Source organism: Chrysochloris asiatica, unplaced genomic scaffold (genome assembly GCF_000296735.1).
Source record: "Chrysochloris asiatica unplaced genomic scaffold, ChrAsi1.0 scaffold00037, whole genome shotgun sequence".
Classification (NCBI taxonomy): Eukaryota; Metazoa; Chordata; class Mammalia; order Afrosoricida; family Chrysochloridae; genus Chrysochloris; species Chrysochloris asiatica.
Window position 1 is genome coordinate 7,608,587 of NW_006408555.1, and position 11,596 is coordinate 7,620,182.

The window sequence follows — 11,596 nt, forward strand, 5'->3', positions numbered from 1 at the left end:
AGGCCACATGGAGAACAGAGGCACCCCCCACTTCCCCCAGCCAGCAGCCAGCAGCCAGCACCCCCTGCTAGACATGTGAGTGAGGCCATCTTGAACCTTTCAGCCCAGCTGAAATTACATCCAGAAGGGATCCCCATGAGCCCAATTGAGAACCATCTCAGATACATGCAAAATAAAGACCATTTTTAGCCACTAAGTTCCGTGGACGTTGGTTATATACTATAGCTAACTGAGGGAGTATGGTATGATTCTATATGGTAAGTACTGGACTGAAAACCACAAGGTCCTCCATTCGGGACTGCCAGCCACTCCGTGGGATAAAGGTGAGGCTTTCTGTTGCGCAAAAATTTAAAAGCCACGGACAACCTATACGGGGTCACTCTGAATCGGAACTGGCTCGATGGTACTTAACATCAACATAGACAATGGAAACCATTAGTATTAACTACCAGCATCAACCGCCATTCATTTAACAGATATGATGTGTGTCAAACAGAATCCCAGTGGAGCAATGGTTACGTGCTCAGCTGCAAACCAAAAGGTTGGTGGTTCGAACCCACCAACGACTGACTCTGTGGGAGAAAGACCTGGTGATGTGCTCCCATAAAAACTTGTAAATAGTGTGGGAATTGCTCTCTTCTGTCTTTAGGGTCAACCAGAAATCAGAAGCAACTCAACAGCACAACAACAGGTACCAGGAATTTTTCTCTCTCTCACATATCAACTCATTTAATCTGAACAAGTATCAGATAAAAAAAGGGTACATACGCCCAGGGAGAAACTCAGAAGGCAGAAAGGCAGCAGGAACGAAGGACAAATAAAAATGAGAAACAAGGGGGAAATGTGGAAAGAGAGCTGCTCCCTCCATGGTGATTGCAATCCACGCCACAAAACAAAATGTACATGAATCATTCAATAGAAAACCAATCTGCTCAGTAAACTTTCACCCGAAAGTATTTTTAATTCTTTTTTTAAATCAAGTTCACAATTTAATAACATTCCCCCATCTAACTGCTTGCCATGTGTCCCCTTCATGCCTGCAAGCATACTGTCCTTTGTTTACTCAACCAGATCAAAACCCCACTGTTGTTCTGCAAGTTAAAGGTTCTGCCCAGAACTGCTGTCCCCTGATCCACAAGACTGCTTTTTCAATAACAATCTTTGATTTCACCTCTTCAAGAAAATGTAGCTTAGAATTGCTTGCATTTATCCAACCCTTTCTGCATGCCAAGCATTGGGCAAAGTGCTTTAGCATAAAGTCACTGAAAAACTAACACAATCCCACACACGCACAAAAAGACACACACACGAAATGCCCTTACCAACATGACAATACATTCACAAAATCTTCAAGGGGACATTAAAAAGTTTGTGGAAAACTTCCACTCCCTTTTAATTCCTCTTCACCACAAACTTTTTAAAGCCCCCTCGTACTTTTCAGAATTTAGGCATAAATTTGAGGGGGCATCATACAAAGAAACTGAAGGCTTTACTGTAGATTTTCAAAGTCAGGCATAAAACTGCTCCCAGAAATTACTGAAAGGACTTTCATTTCTCTGTATTCCAGAGGTCCATTTGAAGAGCATTTTGAAGAGCATCATCCTCCTAGATAAAATTCACAGCAAACTTATGATAAATATTAACAAAAAGTTTCCTCTTACCTGTTTAGGTTATAATGTCTCAATGTAAACATTTTGTTGAGAAATAACACACCTTAGACTTGGGATAGTCGGATATAACACAGTAAGTGTACTTCATGTCAATAAATGGTGCACGTGGACAACATTCAATTAGTAAATATTGTGTTATTCAAGGATGAAAATAACAATGTGCCACAAAAGCAGCGACGTTAGGTGCAATGATGTTATTCCATGGATGAGGAAAACAGAAGCCCAGAGAGGTGAAGTAACTTTCTCAAGGTCACACAGGAGCACAAGGATTTGAACCTGGACAATGCATTCTAGTGTAGTGACTTCCCACCAATGCTCCAGACTTGCCTCGCATCTATCACGACAGGTACTTTGAGTCTCCCAAACCGATACGCTCATTCTGTATTGTCGCCTCCTTTTCAACAGCACTCCAGTCTGGGCTGTGAGACATGCTGAAGGAATACGCTATGCCTTCCCCCAGGCTCAATAAACCTGACTAGCGCTTCTTCAGGCCTCAAAAGAATCGAACTGCTGAAATGGAAATCTGGATATGGCCCTCCCGACAGCCCCAGGGGTTACAGGAGCAGAAGTGAGTACCAGAAGGCTTTCCTGGCTATCTTCTTTACACAGAAGCAGACAGCCAGGTCTTTCTTCTGTGGTGCCGTGGGATGGTTGAGAACCGCCGGCCTTTAGGGTAGCAGTCGAGTACCAGAAAAAGTGTTACTTTTGAAAATGATGTGATGTGATCGTGTGCCTGTTCTGGGGAGATGCACTAAGGACAGAGATCTAGAAAAGTGCCCATAATAAAGGCAGGGATCCTGACTCCTGCCTCAGGTCTACTGGGAGGAGAGAGCTGGAAACGTCCTTAATTGTTGTTAGATGCCATCGAGTCGATTCTGACCTGTGTGTGACAGGATGAAATACTGACAACAAGAATATGAGAACCTCAGTCTTATCACCCCAAGGAATGGGATTCCACCACCGATCTGAGTGGGCTGGGGAGTGGATTCCTCCTCAGAGTCTACAGGAAGGGCCAGAGCCTGACTGAACCTTTGACTCTGACTTCATGAAACCCAAAGTACAGAAATCAGACCAGCCCAGCCCAACGGACTTATGACCTAGAGAATTATGAGACAAAAAACCTGTGTTGTTTTGAAACACTAACTTGGAGGTAATCTGTTATGAAAACAATCCGGCTGTTTGGTGTTCTGACTCATAGTGGCCCTATGCACAACAGAACAAAACACTGCCTGGTTCTGTTGCACCCTCACAACATTTGCTATATTTCAATTATTGTTACTGCCATAGTGTCGATCCATTTCACTGAGGGACTTCCTCTGTATCGCTGACCCTCTGCTTTACCAAGCACGATATTCTTCTCCAGAGACTGATCCCTCCCAATAACATGTTCAAAGTACGTGAGATGAAGTCTCGTCATCCTAGCTTCTGGGGAGACTTCTGGCTGTATTTCTTCCAAGACAGATTTGTTCATTCTTCCGGCAGTTTTTGGGATAGTCAGTATTCTTCACTAACACAATAATTCAGAAGCATCAATTCTCCTTTGGTCTTCCTTATTCCTTGCCCAGCATTTGCACACATTTGAGATGACTGAAAAGTCCATGGTTTGGGTCAGGTGTCCTCAAAGTGACAACTTTGCTGTTTAACACTTTAAGACAGGTCTTTCGCAACAGACTTGCCCAATACAAAACTTCCCCTCACTAGTCTGAGAACAGTCATCCTCAGAGGCTAAGACCTGACTTAGCAGATGAAGGAGGGTCAGTCCTCCAGCACTCTGGGTCCCACTTCCATGACCTCAAATGGGCAGCTGGCTGTCCCCTTCAGTCCCTTCCAGGTCAGGCTTAGGAATTCAAGAAGGGAGAGGGAGGCCCAGCCATAGCCCAGACCTTCCTTCACCTCACCACACCTTCTCTTTATAAAAATCTCCAGGAGGGAGTGAATTAACCATGAAGAGAAATACACGAACACCCAGGCAGGTACACACACACACACTCACACATTTTCAAGTTTCTAAGAAGGACACGCTCTGTAACAATACGTAAAAACCTCTAAATAGTTTTTTGCCATTGTTCTTAGTAGAAGCTAAGAACTTAGATGAATTCATTCTTTCCATCTCCAAATTTACCTAATGAGACAAGTTCCTAATAGGACAGGTTTCTAACAGGACGGGTACCTAATGGGATAGGTACATAGCTTCCACTATGTTGTGGTTGTTAGGTGCCATCGAGTCGGTACTGACTCATAGCAACCCTATGCACAGCAGAACGAAACACTTCCCTATCTTGGCCCAACCTCACTATTGTTGCCACACTTGAGCCCATTGATGCTGCCACTGTACCAATCCATCTCGCTGGGGGTCTTCCTTTTTTTCTCTGACTATCCATCCTACCAAACATGATATCCTTCTCCAGCAACCGGTCCCTCCTGACAATATGTCTGAAATATGAGAGACAAAGTTTGACCAGCCTGGCCTCTAAGAAGCATTCTGGCTGCACTTCTTCCAACACAGATCTGTTGGTTCTTTTGACAGCCCATGGCACTTTCAATATTATCCTCCAACACCATAACTCAAAAGCATCAATTCTTCTACGGTCTTCCTTATTCACTGTCCAGCTTGGGTCAGGTACACCTTCAAGCTGACATCTTTGCTCTTCAACACTGTAAAAAGGACTTGTGCAGATCTGCCTGATGCAATACGTTGTTTGATCTCTTAACTGCTGCTTCCGTGAGTGTTGATAGTTGATCCAAGAAGAATGAAGTCCTTGACAACTTCAATCTTTCCTCCATTGATAAGAGCATTGTTTATTGGTTCAGCAGTGAGGATTTTCATTTTCTTTATATTTGAGATGCAATCCATACCGAAGGCTGTGCTCTTTGATCTTCATCAGTAAATATTTTAAGTCTTCTTCACTTTCAGCAAGCAAGGTTGTATTATCTGCATATCGCAGGTTGTTAATGAGTCTTCCTCCAATCCTGATGCCACATTTTTCTTCATATAACCCAGCTTCTCGGAAGATTTGCTCAGCATACAAGTTGAATAAGTATGGTGAAAAAATACAACTCTGTCACATACCTTTCTTAATTTTAAACTATTCAGTGCTCCCATGTTCTGTTCGGACAACTGCCTGTACAGATTCCTCATGAGCACAATTAAGTGTTCCGGAATACTCATGCTTTGCAACGTTGTCCATCGCTTGTCATGATCCATACAGTTGAAAGTCAATAAAACACAGGTAAACACCTTTCTGGTATTCTCTGCTTTCAGCCAAGATCCATCGGACATCAGTAATGAAAATATTCCTCGTTCCATGGCCTCTTCTGAATCCGGCTTGAACTTCTGGAATTTCTCTGTCAATGTATGATTGCAGCTGTTTCCTTATTACTTTTAGTAAAACTTTACTTGCGTGAGATACCAAAGATACCATCCGATGATTTCCGCATTCCATTGGGTCACCTCTCTTTGGAATGGGCACAAATAGGGATCTCTTCCAATCAGTGGGCCAGATAGTTGTCTTCCTAATTTCTTGGCAGAGATGAGTGAGTGCCTCCTGTGCCACCTCACTTTCTTGAAAGATTTCAATTTATATTCCACCAATTCCTGGTGCCTTGTTCTTTGCAAATTCCTTCAGCACACTTTGGACTTCATCCTTCAGTATCATTGGCTCTTGATCATACGCTACCTCTTGAAATGGTTGAACATGAACCATTTCCTTTTGCTACAGTGACTCTGCAGGTATGTTCTACCATCTAAACATCATCTCCTAGGTGACACCTTTCTGGAACCCCCTTAAGTAGGTCTTCTTCCTGATCCACACTAGAGCTGACAACATTTGAGTGATTTTTAGTGGAACTGACCCATCTCTGTCTTCATTTCCCTGTTTACGATCTCTCTCCTTACAGCCTACAAATGTCCCACAAAGGCCCGTGTCACTGTCATTTGATTCTACTTGTTGGCAGGAGCTGGCTGAGTTGTTTCCTACTCACAGTGACCCCATGTGACAGAGAGAACTGCTCTATAGGGATTTCAGAGATGCCATGTTTTTGTTTTGTTTTTTAATCTCCATGAGTAGTGCTTCCCCCACTCACATTTTTAATTGCAGCAAAAATATACAGAACTAAACATCTACCATCTGAACTGTTTCCACACATACAATTCAGTGACAACGATCACATTCACGTCGTGCAAACCATCCATGCTCTCCTTCTCCAAGTCAGTTGACCACCCTTAACACAAACTCAATGCTCCCTATGCAAAAACACGCTCCTTTCCACTGTGGGTTAATGCACTGGGCTGTAACGGTGATTTAAACCACAAGGCTGGCAGTTCAAACTCACCAGCCGCTCCTCGTAAACTCTACACAGGGTTCCCTATGAGTCAAAACCAACGCAACAGCACCTGACAACAACAAGTCTCCCTTCCAGTCTGTTCACCACTAATCATCTCTGGTTCCTATATATTTGCTATGTCACATAAATGAGACCACACAGCATGAGGTAAGCCCCAAAGTGCTGTTATTAGGGTGCCAGTTCATACATGCATGGTTTTATTCTAAGTAAACCGTGTCTGAGCATGTCTCAGCGATCACTGAATAGCTTCAAACAAGTTCTCTCAATAATACAGCTGACATGAAGGCAACCAAAGATTCTGACTGTAAACTTGTCCACAGATTCAAAGCTCACTACAGATACAGTAGGCAAAGTAATGAAGACTTCTTGGGTTTTATCAAACATCTGAAGGCAATGACTTGGGTCAGAGTACTCAGGGCAGCTTAGTTTCAGGGGACACGGTCAACTGACCAATATGCTACTTTGGTGAGGACTGTCTGGGATCTTGTAACCTCATGTGCAGCCGTCTAAGGGGCAGCTACTGGTCTCTCCATGTGCAGAAGAAAGACGAGTGATGAGAACTGAAAAGGCTGGGAACCAGTTAGTCCAGTGGACAAATGAAATGTGAGCATCAGTGTCCATGACTCTGAGCCCAGAATAGCTACCACTAACAAATGCTCTGAAAGGGTTCACATTAGAAGGTTCCTGATAGAGGGATAGAATATGTGGAACAAAACTCAAAATTAATTGTAAAATGACCAGGCTTACTAGTCAGAAAGAAACTGGAGGAATCTGAAACTATGGCCCTCGACCCCCATTCAGGTCTGGAAAGTTGCATCCCAACTTTCGGCCAAGCAGTAGAAAGGTTTATAGCTGGGGGACAACACCACTAGTAAGGTATGGTCACCATGGAATGGTCAATCATTCACAATCGGAAGGGCAGCACTAACTAGGGACGAAGTTGAGAAGGGCTGGCAAGGCGGGTGCGATGGAACTAGGAACCCCAGCAAGGAAGCAGGAGAAGTGTGGTTACATGGAGGACTCTGTTATCATCAAGAAGACACAAAGGATGTGATTTGTTGAACATAAAGCTGATGATCTTATCGGCAAACTTTCATACAATACACAATGAAAAACCTTTTAAAAACAGAATAAAAGATGAGTGTAAAGCTGATGTTCTCCCATGTAAACTATCACTCAATTCACAACAAAAATTTATTTTAAAAACCAGAATAAAAGTTCACAGAAACCACAGCATCTCTGAACTGAGCCCGAACTAGATGGTACCTAAATACCACCACAAACCGTCCTGACCAGGGGTCCAACAGAAGGTCCCAGTCAGAAAGAGGAGAAAAAGAATGGAGAATAAAACTCAGAAGTCTGAATTGGCTAGAACTACCAAGCCAAGCGAGAGCAGAGGAGCCCCCTAGACTTTAACCCTCAGATAACCTTTGCACTTTGAACTGAGGCTATTTCTGCAGGTCACCTTTCAGTTAAATAATAGATTGACTTAAAATAAATTATGTCACCCATGAGTAATGTGTTCCCTAAAACAACTAATTATATCATACTGAATGGTCAACATTTACGCAAAAGCAAAGATGAGAAGGTGAGGCGGAGACAGGAATGGAAGCAGAACACACAATATGGAGTCATGATGTCAAAATGTAAAACCTCAATCAATGACACGGTGAAAATCGTGTAACTATGATTACAGAGTAATCTAATTCACTGTACAAACTCGCACCTCAAATGAAAAAGATGACTTTTGTAAAAGACGAAAACTAAAAGAATAAACTAAAAAATAAATAAAACTGAAAAAATTGTCTGTCTCACTGTTGTTGTTAAGTACCATCAAGTCGATTCTGACTCATACCAAGTCTGTATAGGGTTTCTGAGGAGCAGCTGATGGATAGATTTGAACCACTGACCTTGAGGTACAAACCGAACTTGCGGTCCAGTGCATTATCCTGCAGCGCCACACCAGGACTCCAAGTGTACAGTTGTTAAGTGCTGTCGAGTTGGTTCCTATTCATAGCAACCCTGTACAGGGTTTCCAAGGAGCGGCTGGTGAGCTTGAACTACCAACCTTGCAGTTCAAACCGACCTTGCGGTCCAGCACAACAACCCACAGCACCATGCCAGAACTCCAAGTGTGCAGCAGCATGAAGAAAAAGTATGAACTATTCTGAGGATGACCAAAATGAGCACATGCTACTGGAAAAATGCCCCGCCCCCAGACTTGTTTCAAGCAGGGTTGCCACAAACCTTCAATTTGTTTTTAAAAAAAGAAAAATGCAGTATCTGCGAAGGGCAGCGAAGCGAAGTGCAATTAAATCAGACCTGTCTGTACTTTACAGCTGAACAGAAAATCTAGTTGGTAAAATGACTTTCCTGAGGCTTCACAGCTGGTGGTTGATGAAGCTAGGATTTGAATTCAAACCCACTGACTAGGCACACAACCCCCCCACCACCACCACTTGCTGTCAGTCTGTCATACTGTGGTGGCTTGCATGTTGTTGTGATGCTAGAAGCTATGTTATTAGCATTTTAAATACCAGCAGACCAAAGACCTCTTTAAAGTGTTCAAGAGCAAAGACATCCGTTTCAGGACTAAGGTATGTCTGACCCAAGCCATGGTATTTTCACTTGCCTCATACACATGTGAAAATTGAACAATGAATAAGGAAGACCAAAGAACTGATGCATTAAAGTTCTAGGGTTGCAGAAGAATATTGAACATGCCATGGACTGTGAGAAAAACAAAGAAATCTAAGTTGTTAAAAAAAAGTACAGCCAGAATGCTTAGCAGCCAAGATGGTGAGACTTTGTCTCTCATCCTCAAACTGTCAGATAGGTACATTCCCTAGAGAAGGACATCATGCTTGGTGAAGTAGAGGGTCAGTGAAAAAGAGAAAGACCTCCAATGAGATGGAGTGGGACAGCAGCAGCAGCAATGGGCTCAGGCCGAACAACTGTGAGGAAGCTGCAGGACCAGGCAGTGCTTCACTCTGTTGCGCATAAGGTCGCTATGTATTGGACCCAACTCAAAAATACCTAACAACAATGGACACCCCAAAAGTAAATATCAGAGCAGACTTAAGTCTTTTGAGTTTCCAAGTTGTCTACAATGACCACACATTCCTCTTATAATCAGGACAAAAAGAGAAAGGAATGTTTAAGCACTAATCTTAGTAACTCAAATGCTTAGTTTTCGAAGGAAACTGACCAGCTTGGAATGATCACTGATACAAGCAGCTCAAGGAGATCATAAAATAAAAATTTTATTGGAAAATAAAGGAGAACTATACAATTGATGAAAAAACACTGGCCAAACTCATTCTCTCCCAAGAGAGCAGCTGAGGACTCTAGACTCATGGAAAGAGAAAGACTGTATGCTGGTGGTCAGGAGGCAGGCTTACAGAATGTGCCCTTGGGTTGTTTAAATGATTATCTACTCCTCAAGACCCACTTTCCTCATAGAAGGAACCATCTTGATGCCCACCTACACCTCATCGCTGTCCGCAGCAGCTAACACCAAAACCATGTTAGCTCACTGAATCCCAACCCTACAGGGTGGGTACCATCAAGGTCCTCATTGCACAGACAAACATGATGAGGTTCAGAGAGTCTAAATCAGATGCCATGGTCACACAGCAAGGAAGGGGAGGGACCAGGACAGGAATCTCAGTCTTCCTAGACTTCAACTCTCACTTGGTGTTCTGTCAGATCCCTGCGCCCTCGCTCCTCACCCTGCGGACCTTAAGCTGGTCCTGCATATCTTCAAGGCTGCCTTGTCTTGGCTCTCCAGCACTGCGCAACAGGCAGGTCCCTTCAGAAAACCTCACTATTGAAGGAGGAAAACAATAAAATCAACTCAGAAAACCACCAGCAAAAACTCATTCTTTCCCTTGGTCTCATTCCACCCTCAGATGTCTCAAATGACTGGTACAAAGACTCGAAGAGAAACTCAGTACTCCTTAAGCCAAGGGTGGGCAACGTCTGACCCACAGGCCATGTAAGGGCCTCAAAATCATTTGGTCTGGCCAAGACAAGTGCAGCTACAGCCATCGCATTACGGGGGTGGCCAGGGAGGAGGGTAGGGAGGATGATGGGGAGGATGATGAGCAGGAAGAAGATGGTTGAGGGCAGGGAAGATGATATCATTGAAGTGGTGCATGTTTTATTGTGTATATTTTCACACACACCCAAAAAACATGGGGTCCCCACTAACCACATGGAGAAGGGGGAGGCCCAAGACTTGTGGAGGAAGTGGACCCATGGAGGGCATGTCCCAGGCTCAAATTGGAAAATTCCAGACTTGAACCATGAACTGGGATGAGGCTGGAAAGGAGAACTGCCAACACAAAGGCACCAATTCAACCCAAGGGAGCTCGCTCGTCTTCCGTGGCCAACTCCCCAGTGGCCTCCTTCGAGTGTGAGAGGCTCCCACAGCCACGGAGCACCTGGCTTCTGCCTCCTCTCAGGCTCTGTCCCTCACGCAGGCATAGCCACTTAACCATTCCCAGGATTCTTCCACCTCGAGGCTTCTGTACTGGCTGCTCCTTGGGCCTGGAATACTCTCCCCCTATGGCCTCACCTTTCCTAAGTCTTTGTCTGAATGTCACGTTCAGAGGCATTTTCCACATCCCGAGCTCACCCCTATTCACTGTTAGCACCCTCCCCAGCTATTTCCCTCCATACATATACTGTCCAATACAGTGCTGAAAGATGAGCCACCTGAGCCAGAAGGCACCATGGCCACACAAGGGACTGCACAAGGTAGTTTGAGCCACAAGGTTGGCAGTTCAAGCTTACCAGCCACTCCTCAGAAACCCTATACAGGGTCTCTATGAGTTGGAATCAACTCAATGGCACTTAACAACAACCACTACCTCATAAAGCAGGGATGTTGGATTGCCATCTTGGATGTCAGAGTGAAGGCCACAGGGGGAACCTTGTTGCTGGGGGAAGAAGGAAGAGGATGTGGGGAATGTGGTGACCAGAGAAAATGGGTAACAAAAAGGAAGAGGGAAAGAATATTCTAGAACTATACTATACAATACCATAGCCACTAGCTACATGGCTCCCTGACACTGGAAATGTTCCCGGTCTGTAAGGAAACATGCTCTAAACACAAATTACATACCAGAATCTAAAGACTCATTATGGAAAAAAAGAACAAAATGTATCTTGTTAGGTTGTTGTTGTCATGGAGTCGGTTCCAACCCATAGCGACCCTGTACAGGGTTTCCGAGGCTGTCAATCTTTACAGGAGCAGAAAAGCTCATCTTTCTCCTGCAGAACTGCTGGTAGTTTCGAACTGCTGCCCCTGAGGTTAGCAGCCCGATTCATACACTACGCTACCAGAGCTCCTTTAAAATATCTCAGTGATTATTATATTGGATGCATGGTGGAATAATATTTCAGGAATACTGAATCACATGAAATGTACTATTAAAATTCACTTCACCTGCTTCTCTTGGAGTCCTAGTGTGACACTGTGGACTAATGCATCAGACTGCAAAGTCATTTGAACTGCAAGGTCAGTGGTTCAAGCTCACCAGCTGCTCCTTGGAAACCCTATACAGGGTCGCTATGGG

General features: G+C 44.0%; 1 protein-coding gene across 1 annotated transcript in view; it reads right to left on the reverse strand.

Annotated features, from left to right (window-relative positions):
• PLCG2 (phospholipase C, gamma 2 (phosphatidylinositol-specific)) overlaps positions 1–11,596 on the reverse strand; it is a 152,891-nt gene that overhangs the window by 118,829 nt on the left and 22,466 nt on the right. The window lies entirely within an intron of this gene.